At 44.0% G+C, this 14,202-nt stretch overlaps 1 protein-coding gene across 1 annotated transcript in view; it reads left to right on the plus strand.

Moving 5' to 3' along the window:
• The first annotated feature begins 385 nt into the window (after positions 1 to 385).
• Positions 386 to 14,202, plus strand: part of LOC111862363 (aminopeptidase N) — a 93,014-nt gene continuing 79,197 nt past the window's right edge. The window contains exon 1 of the mRNA XM_023847679.2: positions 386 to 543. The gene's annotated coding sequence lies outside the window, so the exon portion shown is untranslated. The remainder of the gene's footprint in view (positions 544 to 14,202) is intronic.

The raw sequence follows: 14,202 nt of genomic DNA on the forward strand, positions 1-14,202 counted from the left end.
ATTTCAGTAGCTAGGCATTAGCGTCTAATAACAGCTCCGGTCGTTCTAGAGTAAAGAAAAACCTTTTACCCATGCCAGGAATCGAAACCCGGCCGTCCAGCACATAGTCCATCGTTTTACCCGACTGAGCGACCTTAGCTCACCGTTAGAAATGAGCAGAAAAGACAATGTCTCAGGTAGAGAAACGTTCAATTTTCACTTCACTCACTCGGATTCCATTCCAGGGCAGACCATATGGGATTTACAGTGGCAACCCAGCAATAAGAACCCTTTATTCTGTGATATAAGTCCCTGTAGTCTGTTGAAAGTCAAATGACGTTTCGGAAGAACATATCGCTTCCATTTTCAGGGACGAAGAATAAGCCGGGCAAGAAACTAGAGTGAAAGCAAGTGTCAGGTAGAGTCACAGAAGATCGACGGTACAGTTGAAGAGACTTACATGTAGCAGAGGAAAGAGACAGGCAGAACTGGTATAGAGAGCAACTGGTGGTTGCAGGGTGCAGAGGAAGGCGGTGGAACATGGAATTATGAACTTCAGCACAGGTAATACGATGTCTGGCATAAGAAGAGGGGCTGAATTAATGACTTCAGCCAATGTAACTGAATATCCCTGTTGACCAGGGCCCAAGGGGTCGATACCCGATCTTCCTGCATCGAATCTGCAGTGGGGGACAGTAACTTAATATCATTTCTTCTGTCGTACCTCTCAACATGCTCACTCGCATCGCCCTGACGTAAGCTTATCATGGTGACAGAACATATACAGAAAATATCTGAAAATGATGTAGCAAGAAATATATTCGTGTCTGAAGCTTTTAAAAACGTGGAACTGATGAAATTGAATTGTCAAGTTTTTGAGTGACTTTAGATGGGGTTTGGACCTGTAATCGGATTTGTTGAACTCTTACAGATCGAACTACAAAAAACTACGACAATATCAATTGAGTTACACGTTCCAAAGATCAGTGCAACTACAACACACATAAAGTCTTCTCAGTTTGTTATATATTCACCAATCGTTGCCTCGTGACGGATTCCAACAATGTTCTAACGTTCTTACCGGCTGGCTGCTGTCTCACAACAACCTACTTGCTCGAAGCAACTCCCAGGCTTACAGCGATCTCACACCAAGCTCCTACTCTTCTCACTGTCGTCTCAAACTCTAATCTAATAACATTTGGCCCTCGTTATAAAGGCTCGGCACGGACCGCACAGGGAACACCACTTTCAACATCTCTTATATTGTTGAGGTTATTACCTAGCAACGGCCCTTGTTTATATAACCTAAATTTAAGAAAGACTGTTCTATTGTTGCTTATTTCGCCGTCGTTGCCTAGCAACGGGTCTGCATGTCATATTATGGTAAGATAATTCGTGATTTTGTTTGTTTCTATCGTTTGAAAAAATTAAAAGTGTTCGGGTAGGCTGGAAATGTAGGTTTGGAAATTTATGAACGACCGATTTATAAATACCGCTGATGCTACTGTCTTCATGAGACAGAGGTAAAGTTATCACAGGGCTTTAGAAGTAATCACCAGGACATAAAATCTGTGGGAAATGGAGATACAGGTCTAGCGTTCTTAACCTCAATAGTAGATGGATGTGAGCGATCAGCTTCACGCTCCTGTCATTTTACATTCCGAGAAATAACCCACTATACTCATTGAAATAAGGCTGCGTGGGCCCCACAGTCGATATGGACGACATGGAAAAGAGAAAAATTTCTTCCCCTTTTCGGGAATCGAACCCAGTTTCGCCTGTCCTCCAGCTAGTGACAAGCTGTAACCGACTAAGCTATCCCACCTCTAATTATAACATCTAAGCTTGAAATAAATGCATGTGCATTATTGTTGTCTTTTGTATATAAAGGGGCACGCGGTAGTGTAGTTGGTTGAGGCACTATGCTACAAGCCGGAAGGTCGCGGGTTCAAGTCCGAATGAGGTCATTGAATTTTTTTCAATTGATCTAAACCTTCCAGCTGCACTATGGCCCTGGGGTCGACTCAGCTTCTAACAGAAATGAGTACCAGAAATATTCTTGGAAAGTTCTTGGGGGTAAAGGACTGACAAATTTCCGCCATCTTTGAGCCGATTGTCTAGAAAATGTGGGACCCTCAACGTCTCACAAACTTATGTGCCTTCACTGCCTGTTACAGGGATACGTTTACTTTACTTTACTTTATGTACAAGAACCTCTTTTTACAAATATTTTTCATGAAAGTGACAACAGACGACAGAAAGATTATTGTTGTCAGAGCCACCTGCCAGCAGAATTAGTACTAAAATCAAATATAGCTTGCATGTCTCTGTCGATATTGTGTGTTTCTGTATTCCCACACAGGATCTCTATCGTTTATTGTATAGGGAGTTTATATCAGTAAGTAAAGTACAGTTTTCTCTGTGCTTAACTAATCAAACATTATGCCATGAAGGCGAATGGGATTGGATATATATTCCACATTTTCTTGACCTTGACACTGGTTCGAGGGGTGGTCAGCTTTACTCTCCAGCCGCTTTAACCACTGGAAAAGAGCCCCCGGTACCCATTGGATAGGAGGTTGGGCGGACACCAGAGCGGGTCTGGAAGCTGTGTAAAAGTGAATATTCTTGACACTGCCGGGACTTGAACTCCAGACCGTCGGTCGTTCAACCCGTAGCCAGTCGCTATACCGACTGAGCTATCCCGGCTCCTCTTCTACATCAGTAAAAATAGTTACATTATCATTGCAATTTCCAGACATGGCCCTTCGCTTGACTGCACGGTACAGAAGCCAGACGCCTTTGCAAGGATCTGCGACCTGCGCATTAAAATATTAGCCTGGTAGTTTGCGGTATCCTGCGGTCATCCATCTCTGCTAGACTTTCCCCCCTGAAGACTCCCGTAACATCTCCCATGAGTACCATCCACTCAGCTCCTAACAGCTGGGCCACAGGAGCCTCATTCTCTTTTAGTGGCGGGCACAGCTCGGCTCTGTAACATGGAGACTACCGCTAATACAAAATTCTGATAACTAAGAAACCGGATCTATTCCGTGTTGCATACTGTTGTGTTGTGTACAGAAAATATTTATCGTTTCCTTCAACACAACAATTCTTTAAGAGATATAATCGTATGAGTGTTTACATTAGTCATAAATCTTAAAGGCAAGACATGTTTCGACCCCTGTTGGGTCATCATCAGGTGTCGGTTAGTGTGGTACTTTTACTGATAATAAGGGTGAGTTTGCGTGTACTTGGTGACGTAACTACATGATTCAGCAATTTGGTGGAAAACAGTCATCGGGATTCAGTTCGTTCTATACGTCTATAATTCAGTAATTTGTTATACATTAACAATTCAATATTTAACATTTTAACAAAGGCTTACATGGCAACATTGCACTCCAGTATATCGAGGCAACAAGACAAGATATACCAAATAAAAACATTTGAAAATTTGAGGAGTGGGCAGTGCAGCCAACAGTGAATGTACGCACCTGAACATGGCCGAAATGCCAAAAGGCCCAAACACTTTTTTTTATTGCTAGTGGGGTGGGACCAAGTCCCTTGTACTGCGGCCACTTCTGGCCTATTGTACCAGCCCCGGATGATAGGTGAGGGTGATTGTGGAGCAACTGGTGGAATGAAGATTTGCAGGGGAAACCGAACTATTCGGAGAAAACCTGCCCCAGCGCCACTTTTTCCACCACAAATCCCACTTGACCAGACCCGGGATCGAACCCGGGCCGCCGCGGTGGGAAGCCAGCGACTAACCGCTTGAGCTATGGCGCGGCCCGGCCCGGCCCAAACACTTAGTAGATATTTTAAAAGGCCTCACTACGTTTGTCAGTCTTCACTAATCATTTTCTTGCAACGGATTTATAACAGTCTCACTGTCACTTCAAGTCACACATGGAGCCTTCTTTTCAGCCTAATACTCTCTTGCCGTTATTCTGCAACTGCAACTAACAAGGGAGTGATCTGATCCGACATGTCGAAACCTGCCCTGACTTTCTTCTTCACTGCAAGAGTACACACAACAAAATCTACTGTCAAAATTTTAGCTGTTAATACGTAGTGCAAGTATTTTTTAAAAATTTCCGAAACTAATAATTTTTTCTGTACGCGGAACCGCTTGTAGCAGAGGGTTGTACAATCCCAGCCTAGGCTGTGAGTCAGCCGTGTTGCGTGTTGCGTACTGCTCTGCTAGGGATGGAGATTTCTCCAAGGGTCTGGCAGGCTACAATATTGGCCATGTTCAGCAATTTTTAAAAAATACTTGCAGTGCGTATTAGCAGCTAACATTTTGTTGTGTGTATTCTTGCAGTGAAAATAAAATCACGCAAGTTTCGACATGTCGGATCAGATCATTTCCTTGTGAGTTGGGTTCCTCTGCTCTCGATCTCATATCTTGGCAAGATGGCTTCTCAAAATTCTACTTTTCACCTCCGACCCGAATTCTGTTCTATACTGCCGAACACTTCCTTATAACCTCTTTGCACCGACCCCACAGAAAACAGTTTCTATATTTAAGGAAGCTTGTTTACTGTTTGTTGCCTAGCAGTGGACGTCCTATTTTTGCTCTCGTTGGCTCGCGCTGGAATGTGTTTACAGGGTCGTTGCCTAGAAATTGGTCTATGCGTCACAATATATTGCATACATTTATTAATCCATGGGTTATTTATCGAAGGCCTCGTTCATGTATAGGCACGTTTTACTAAATAAAAGAGAACTCATTATGTGAAGGTCTCGCTTACCCGTCTGTCCGTCTGTATGACCTAGTTCAAGCGCCTGAACCGTTGGACAGATTTTCTTAAAATTCGTTACGCGAGAAACTTTCACTAAAAGTTGTCAGGTAGTTCTAATTTTCAGCCATAACGGTCCGTAATAAAGCCTGTTTCACATGATACCACAACGGGACATACAGCATTCTGCTTCTTCTTCACCTGCGGTTTGGAACCTGTGAGTCGCTGTGACACATCTAATTTGCAGGATACTCAATTACAGTAAATAGCTTATTGATAAGGTGACGGGCGGGTAAACTCATTCCCACAATACAACGAGCACGCAACAATAGGATGTCTGTTACTACGCAACGGATCAGTAAACACGCATCCTTAATAATAGAAGACGGTGTTTTCCTTGGGGTCCGCCTCGAGGCTATATAACAAGGATCTCACGTAGCTAGAACTGGAATTGAGTGCAATCTCCGAAATTGGCAGTTGCAGGTTAATGACAAGAAAGCAAAGAAGACTTCACATGTAATTTTAAGTGATAGTGAGACTGTGATAAATCCGTTGCGAGGATACGACTAATGAACACTGAGAATCCCAGTGCGTGTGTAACGGTGACCTGCAAAGTGTGTAGAATAGCGATAGCGCTGTATTGCCTGTAGTCCCGAACTATGTGAATGCATAACGTGCAATTCAATTCATACCTCATCTTATAAATCACGCACCCCAACACGTGACAATATTTTGTTCAAGAAATCCGTGATAACACTGTTGCGACGAGGCTTAGGGCTGAGCCCCTAGCAAAGGAAAGGGACTTCTCTCTTCTCCGTAGCGTCTACGCCGTCTCTGGAGCTCACCAAACTTTCTATAAAGTGGGTACTGGGAACTCTTTCACCTAGGCTGAAGCGGCAGGAGCGTGAAACTGACCATTTACCTCCATATATTGCTTAGGTTATGAATGATTTAGGTGTACTCCTCCCCCTCAAATTCATAATGGTGTGATAATTAGTTGATCCCAGGGATAAATTTACCTTTACCATACATAATGGGGTCACGCGGTATCGTAGTTGGTTGAGACACTATGCTACAAACTGGAACGTTGCAGGTTCGATTCCTGATGAGGTCATCGGATTTTTCAATTGGCTTAATCCTTCCAGCCGCACTATAGCGCTTTAGTCGACTCAGCCTCTAACAGAAATGAGTACCAGGAATCTTACTAGGGGTAAAGGGCGGCCGGCGCGTAAGGCTGACAACCTTACCGCCATCTTTGAGCCGATTGTCTAGAAAATGTGGGAGCCTCGACGTCTCACAACCCTATGGGCCTCCACGGCCTGTTACAGGGATAGCTCTATCTTTTTGCCATAACCATTCCGGTATGAAGGACTTTCACGAAACGTCGGGCAGTCCAGACACCGCTTTCGGATCTTAAATTGGGTTAAAAATAGTTCACAGTCTTTTGTGACTGCCGGACATGAATGCGACTTGGGCTTGAATAGTTAATTTTTCATTCATAATACTGTTTGGTCTTTCAGCTGAGAACTTTTTCTGTCTGTGCATCAGAGAAAACTGCGAAGTGAAGCAACATCTGCGCTCAACTCTACAACGCGAGATATTTATTACGCTGCAAATTATCTTATTATATCTAGGGAGATGGAAGATTACTGCGTCCCAAGGGTTCTAAGTATAAGCCCTGAGGCGCATCCCTTGCCCTAGACTACAAGTGATTCATCTCACTGAACAATTCCTATTAATAGCCAATTTCTACCCCTTGGCTCTGGAGGTCATAAATTATTACCCAACTTAGGGAACTTTCTTCGCTTTTTAATCGACCAAGACCCTATTACGAGACCTTTTTTTTTAGTTTTAAACATGCAATTTTTTTTTAATTACAGAAATAATTCACAAGTTCTAACATAACAAAGACTATTTCATCTCTGCTCACTTAACGTAAAATAAAGTAAATTTGCCCCTCTAATTAATTAATTAAGCATCACCTATGAAAGCATGTAGGAGTGAAGGTACATCTCCATCATTCTTGACCTTGGCATTTGGCGAAGAAGAGTGGTCAGCTTAAAGCCCGGCAGCTGTACCTCCGACGGCAGAGCCCCTGGTATCCATTGGATTAGACACTGAGTGGGCTCCATGCATTGTCTCAATGCTGTGGAGAAGAGAAAAATCTCTTACTTCTTCCTGGAATCGAACCACTGTCCTCGAACCCATAGCCCGTCTTTATACCGACTGAGCTATCCCTGTTCAGAAGTCAGATTCTGTTATTGGCAGTTACAGGCCTTCTCTGTGTTCCTTCTTGCTTTGCAGTTGATTGTGGTTCCTGTGGGGTGAAGTACGTAAAAATGTTCTGTGGTTAATTATAAGACGCTGACAGATGGTAACGTATATAGCGCCGAACGGTAAGATAATGTAATGATGATAGATCGACCAGTATTTTGAAGGAAGCGATTGTTGCTTAACCTAGTGGTACTAGGTATATGCCTGTGGGAACTGAGTAAAACCACGAAAAACCTCAGGATCGTCATTATCGCTGAGGAGATTAGAACCGAGGCCCTCCACATTACAAGTCTAAGATGTTACTGCTATGAATTCATTCATTCATCAGTAATCTGTCAGACGACAGGTCCACAGTCTCTCCCAAAACAGTTCCTCCACTTAATGCGATCTAGAGATTTCTCCTTCAAATGAGAATATCCTCTTCTGTCCCCAAGGTCATCCAGTATCTTCTTACGTCTGCTATGAATTACTTAAAGGTAAATGGATGGAATATTATCTGAGTGCCATCACAGTTTATCGCAGACTGGCAGAAACAGAAATTCTTTTGAAGTCTAACGATTATCTGAATAATATCTGAAAACTCAGTTTCTGCCACACAGAAAACACACCCCGTCTTCATTACAAAGACCTATTTGTTAATGATATTCAGAACACACTAGCTCTTTCTTCTGGAATCTCAGGAAAGCCTTAAATGTTCTGCATGGACATTTTCTCAAATTGAAACATATTGTCACCTTTATGGGCGTGACTAATAAACAGGGTTTGGATTGGATGATTGAATTTACTGATGACTCCTTTACAATCACTCGTAATCACAATAAATCTTCAACCGAACCCTTTTTCCTGGACTGCAGAAGACTCGCTCCATTCTCGTTCTGATTATATTCTGTACTATTTATACACATATATTCTCGAGGCGGATCCATAGAAAACACTACTTACTCTATTGTACTTACAGCGCTGTTGCATACTGGAAACATCGCCATAATTTTGAGACGAATCTTACAGTTGCCCTTGGTGCAGTACAGCTTAATGTGTCCCTGAGCAAACATTAGAATGACTGCTAGGATCTATTACCAGGCAACGACTGGTGAAGACATAGTAAACTGAAAAGAAATCACGTGTGTTATAGTGAGAAGTCGAGGAACCAGGAATAAATCCTAGACACATATTACATAGCCACATACGCAAGTAGTACATTTGTAATGCATATAGAGATTTATATTTAGTGAGAGAGGTGAACCATTGACGTCAGAATGGAGGAAAGCAAAACACTTCTCTTCCGTAGCTCTTTTCCTATATCGATACTATGAATAATTCTACAAAGGGAAAGTTTGTGGTTTGGTTATCTGAATTTCCTTTTGCATTGACAGAAATAATTGATGACTTTACTAAATCGAAAAGGGGGATAGTAAGACAGTAAATAACACGTTTTCCTTTCTTGGGGATCGTGAACTCCCTGTGAGATTCCGTCAAGTTGGCCTTGTGAATAAACTTCCCATCAAGCGATACAAGACTTCAATCCTGCTAGGATAATGTGACCGTATAACTATTCTTCCGCGTTCTATAAAAACATTGGATCTTTAATACAACTACTGTGATCAGGCAGTGTCAGGAGCTGTTGAGCTGTAGAAAAATAAAGTAACCTGAAGATGGAAGTAGCGTGTTCCACGGAGACGCTCGAAACGATGTACTAGACTACACTGTACCACAGCCGTGACAGCCCCAAATATCACTGAAGCTATAATACAATCATTCTGAGTTCGAGTCCCTGTAGGGTCAAGAGTTTTTTCTTCCCCATGTCCGATCATCTCTGGAGCCCAGACAGCCTCGTATCCAATGGGTACAGGGGTCTCTCTCTTTCTAGATGTAAAGCGGCCGGAGCTTGAAGCCCATCCAGTCTCATATACAATGGGTGCCGAGATCTCTCACTCTGGAGATAAAGCGGGCGGGGTGTCTAGCTGACCACTCACCTCCAACTACTGCCGAGGTCAAAAAAACGTGGGTCTATACATCCACTCCCCCATAAGTCTTCAAGTCGTGGTGCTTAATTAGTTAATCACATGGATAATGTTATCTCATCAGCGATTTTTTCCCCCTTGGCACTACAGCCCCAGTGGGCCTAGGCCTACCTCCATGAACTTCTCCGTTCACTTCGGTTTTTCTAGATCTTACACATTCGGTAGGTCCCCTTGGGCGGGTGATCAGCTCGTCGCAATGCCTCTACCTGTACACAAACACACAAAAACGCACACACACAAACTAAACATCCATGCCCTGAGTGGGATTCGAACCCACGATCCCGGTTTCCAAGCGAGCGAAGACAGTGCATGCCTTAGACCGCTCGGCTACCGTGACCGGCTTCATCAGCGATTACGGAAATATAAACGTGATTGCCAATCGTGAAGACATGTAGAATAAATCTAATTAACACACTCTAGTGTAGTCTGGCGTTTCTGTACGACTTCCTTGCATGGATAATAATGATTACGCACCACAGGATAGTCAAAAGTGGATGGGCTTCAGGTAAAAAATCTGTTTACTCGTATTTATTTGTAAACACAACAGTGCACTTAAGGTAGAAAATAATTGACCCCCAATAACAAATCCACAGTACAGAAGGAATTAAAGGAAAATGCTCTGTAGTCTAATGGTCAGAATTCTTGGCTACACATCCAGAGATCAGGGTTCGATTCCCAGCGCTACCAGATTTTCTAAGAAGAATTGGGTTTGGAACGGGGTCCACTCAACCTCGTGAGGACAACTGAGGAGCTATTTCAAGGAAATAGCGGCTCCGGTCTAGAAAACCGAGATTAACGGCCGTGAGTATCCGTTGCACTGACCATGCAACACCATCTATCAGCAAAAGTTGTCATTGACTTCACCGAAAAACAGCGGTTGTTCGGTCGTTATATTACGCTTGTAGACTCAAGCCACGTTGTTTGTTTGTTTTGGGCTTCAAAGGGCTAAATATCCATAGTTGTCTGTTCTCTGTTTTGCGAGTCTGTATGAGGGAATGAATTATTGAGATTGGAGGACGAACAGAAGTTCCGGTTCCTGTAGCCTATTTGAAGTCAGACAATCTGTTAATTCCATTATCAGATTATGAAAATCTCGAGCATCAGCCACTACGTAAACTCCACCCCTGTCTCGTCAGAGGAACAAAACTTTCTGAGCTTTTGAAGTTGTACAAAGCCAGACTCACGAATAGTGAGCTAGCTGTTGGCATGGGCCGAGCCATAGCTCAAGCGGTTAGTCGCTGGCTTCCCACCGCGGCGGCCCGGTTTCTATCCCAGGTCTGGTCAAGTGGGATTGTGGTGGACAAAGTGGCGTTGAGGCAGGTTTTCTCCGAGGACTTCGGTTTCCCCTCCCAATCTGCATTCCACGAATTGCTCCACAATCACCCTCACCTATCATCTGGGGCTGGTACAATAGGCCAGAAGTGGCCGCAGTACAAGGGACTTAGTCCCACCCCACTAGCAATAAAAGAAACTTCTACATACTGAAAGTGCTGTACAATACATCACAAGAAAGAGAACTCATGATCATTATTGGGGCCAGTACTGGATTCATTATCCATTTTGGGGTAAGGGCATACGAATAACGACCACAAATGAACTGTTTTTATAAATTCTTCGGTGGTTCTAAAGCCCTTATTGGACCCTGGCCACTTTTTCAATTTTGTAATCCTATTCACAGCCGATAGGACTCCTTGGACGAGTGATCAGCCCGTCGCAAGGCCTCTACCTTCACACAGGACAGCACAAACACATAGTGAACTCACATAGACATCCATGCCTCGGGTGGGACTCGAACCCAAGACCCAAGTGTTGGAACTGGCGAAGACAGTTCATGCCATTGGCCGCATGGAAATGGACTCCTTTATCCCTCTGAAATTAATATAAGGGATGTAAGCAGATGGAGAACTTGGCTGCCGAAATTGTTGGTCGCAAGCTGCTGTCAGGGAAGCCACCGATTTATAATATTGTATAAAATGTCGTTGCATCCAGGCACATTTTGACAAATGAGTAAGTGAAAAATATGTCATATGTCGCAGTACGTAACTGCAGGCCGCGAAATATTTTGCCTATATTCTCGTGACTGTACAGGAACAATTTATAGCTTACTGTACGTGTAGAGAGGCTGTAAAGCTATTTAGGTTCTCGTAATCACGGTACAGCCTGCTAAGGGCATGCGCGGAACTACCCTTCTTTCTCGCCGGCAGATATGGACTTTGATGAGTCGCGAAAATATATGTATTATTTTAGGGGCTCGCGCTATCACACTGTAAAGTTGAATTTTACCTGAAGAATTTCGTCTTCTTGGATGTCAAGTTATTTAGTCTTAGACCTGGTGGGGGGGGGGTCACGAGCTTCTGGGGCGTTGTTAACGTTCTGAATGAAATACAGCATCATATCTCAGAAGACAGTAACAATAAGCCTGAAAAGAGTCTTTTTGTAAATTGGTTCCTTTCCGGTTCCGGTGGGGTATTTAAAGATCAAGACAGGGATTTTACGAGATATTTACAATTTTCATGATGCAGCAGTACTGTTAGCCTCTCTCTGCGCTGCGTTATATGTATAGGGTCTATTACATGTGAAAGTATTTCCATTTCCACGCCCGCTGGCAGTGGGAGACCATTGAGCCATTGAGGTAGCTGCCACAAAGGCAGCAGATTGCAGGCATGTAACGTCATTACTTTTCACATAGTGCACAGGCTGTGACGTCAGTCCGTGCGGAGCCAATTTGGTACCATATTACTCGTACATGAAGGAAATGGATGTGTACATCACATGTAAAAAGATAAACAGGCCATGGAGGCCCACAGATTTGTGAGACGTCGAGGCTCCCACATTTCTTAGATAGTCGGTTCACAGATGGAGGTGAGGTCAGCCTTACGCTGCCCTTTACCCCCCAGTAAGATATCTGGTACTATTTCTGTTAGAGGCTGAGTCGACTCCAGGGCCATAGTGCGGCTGGAAGGATTAGGTCAATTGAAAAAATCCACATTAACGGGATTCGATCCCGCGACCTTCCGGCGTGTGGCATAGTGCCTCAACCAACTACTCTACTGCGACCTCACAGATAACATGTCTAAAATATTTCTGGCGGTGCATCACCATCAGAATCGATTTTATTGTAGACAGACTATAAATAACACTAATTTCTTGAAGGTACATCCCAGTCGGAATAGCGACGGCCTGCGGACTGGACACCCGGGGTTCTATTCTCGGAAGAGGCAAGAATTTATTCTCTTCTCCACAGAGTCAAGGCCGGCCGTGGAGGTCACCCAGCCTCCTGTCCAGTGGGTACTTTTTTTTTTCTTTTGGTGCTACAGCCCCAATTTGGGCCCTGGCCTACCTCCATGAAACTCTCTATTTCACTTCGGTTTACTAGACATTTGGTAGGACTCCTACCAGCTTCTCGCAAGGCCTCTACTTGTACACAAACACAGGAAAACGCAAACACAAACACTGAACATCCATGCCCTGAGTGGGATTTGAACCCTTGATCCCGGCTTCCGAGCGAGCGAAGACAGTGCATGCCTTAGACCGCTCGGCTACCGTGACCGGCAGTGTATAAGAATAATATATAAGAATTCAGTTCGTACCTCACAGGAAACAGATCCGAACCCATGATCCCGGCTTCCGAACGAGCGAAGACAGTGCATGCCTTAGACCGCTCAGCTACCGTGACCGGCGTCCGGAGGGTACGGGGGGTGTTATCTCAGGGCTAAAAGGCACTGGAATGAAGCTGATCACTCGCCGAGGTCAAGAATGTTGGAGCTACAGTGATATATGTCTACATGATTTAGTGCTTAATTAATTAAGCATAGCGACAGCTACATCTGTTTCCCTGTCTAAGTAGATTTCAGCTGTTCCAGACTAATTCCCGGGCAGTACCTAATATAGTCTATAATCGTTGTCTCCCCGATCCCTTCCTATTCATGGCACATTGGTGCACCGATGGCTCAGACGGTAACTGACTTGTATTCTTTCCAAATAATAATTTTCATCTTCCCAGTCAACGCTATGTGATTTGTGAAACACAGCGTCGTTAAACAATCCAGACATAAATAAATGTGTTCTGCATTTGTCACAATGTCGCTAATAACGTACAGATAACGAACCGCCTTCATAATCGCAGTGTTTAATTATCTTAATAAAAAAGTCTACAAAACTGCATGAGGAGCTTCATAACTTCTACTCTTCTCCAAGTATAATTAGAATGATCAAGTCAAGGAGGATGAGGTGGGCAGGCACGTAGCGCGAATGGGGGAGACGAGAAATGCATATAGAATATTGGTGGGGAATTCAGAAGGAAAGAGACAACTGGGAAGACCAAGGAGTAGATGCGTGGACAATATTAAAATTGATTCAAATGGGATTGTATGGATTGGACTGATGTGGCTCAGGCTAGGGACCAGTGGAGGGCTCTTGTGAACACGGCAATGAACCTTCGGGTTCCATAAAATGCTGGGAAATTCTTGAGTAGCTGCAGAATTGGCGGCTCCTCCAGAAGGGCTCAGCTCATGAGTAAGAAAGAGTGGCCAGAATTCGCACGTCCGTTTGTAGAGACTTCAGTCTGAAGGTGGGAGCGCGTGTCTGCAATGCATGTATCGATTGATATTGATTGTAGACGTGGCACTAAATACGCACGGGAACAGCTCTTTAAATAAATTATCCTGGCTGTAGTACGTAACAGAGAACAGCTGCTTTCCGGAGTGGGAGGCGAGGGCGACCGGGTACACCGGTCTGCAAACACCACAACTCGACGGACTCCAATTCACTAAGCCTCTTTGCTCCCTTCCGGATGTTTTATGATAAACTCTGTCTAAATAATCCTTCAGTGTTCGTCATACTTCCAGAAGGAAACCTAACAGAAAACAAGAAATTTTGGGAAGAACTAACAGTCAAGGTCACATTGCGACTGACGGTCAGTCAATCAGTAAGTCTTGGTGTCGAGCCCCATCTGGGGGACTCATGACCAGATATTTATTACTTTTTGACAGTTACTGTCTTGTTTTTGTAGGGCGCCTCTCTGACGAGAGGACGGGTGTGCCTTTTGTATATGCTGCTAGCCCTTGCCAGCGTAGTTTTTCTCGGGTTTGAGCCCTTGGGACTCGCGACGACATTTTACTATCTCAGATTTGAGACTTCCCTTTTCGTCGCCTCCTACGACTCACAGGGTCACGGTGGAGGGA

This window comes from Cryptotermes secundus, unplaced genomic scaffold (genome assembly GCF_002891405.2).
Source record: "Cryptotermes secundus unplaced genomic scaffold, Csec_1.0 scaffold550, whole genome shotgun sequence".
Taxonomy (NCBI): Eukaryota; Metazoa; Arthropoda; class Insecta; order Blattodea; family Kalotermitidae; genus Cryptotermes; species Cryptotermes secundus.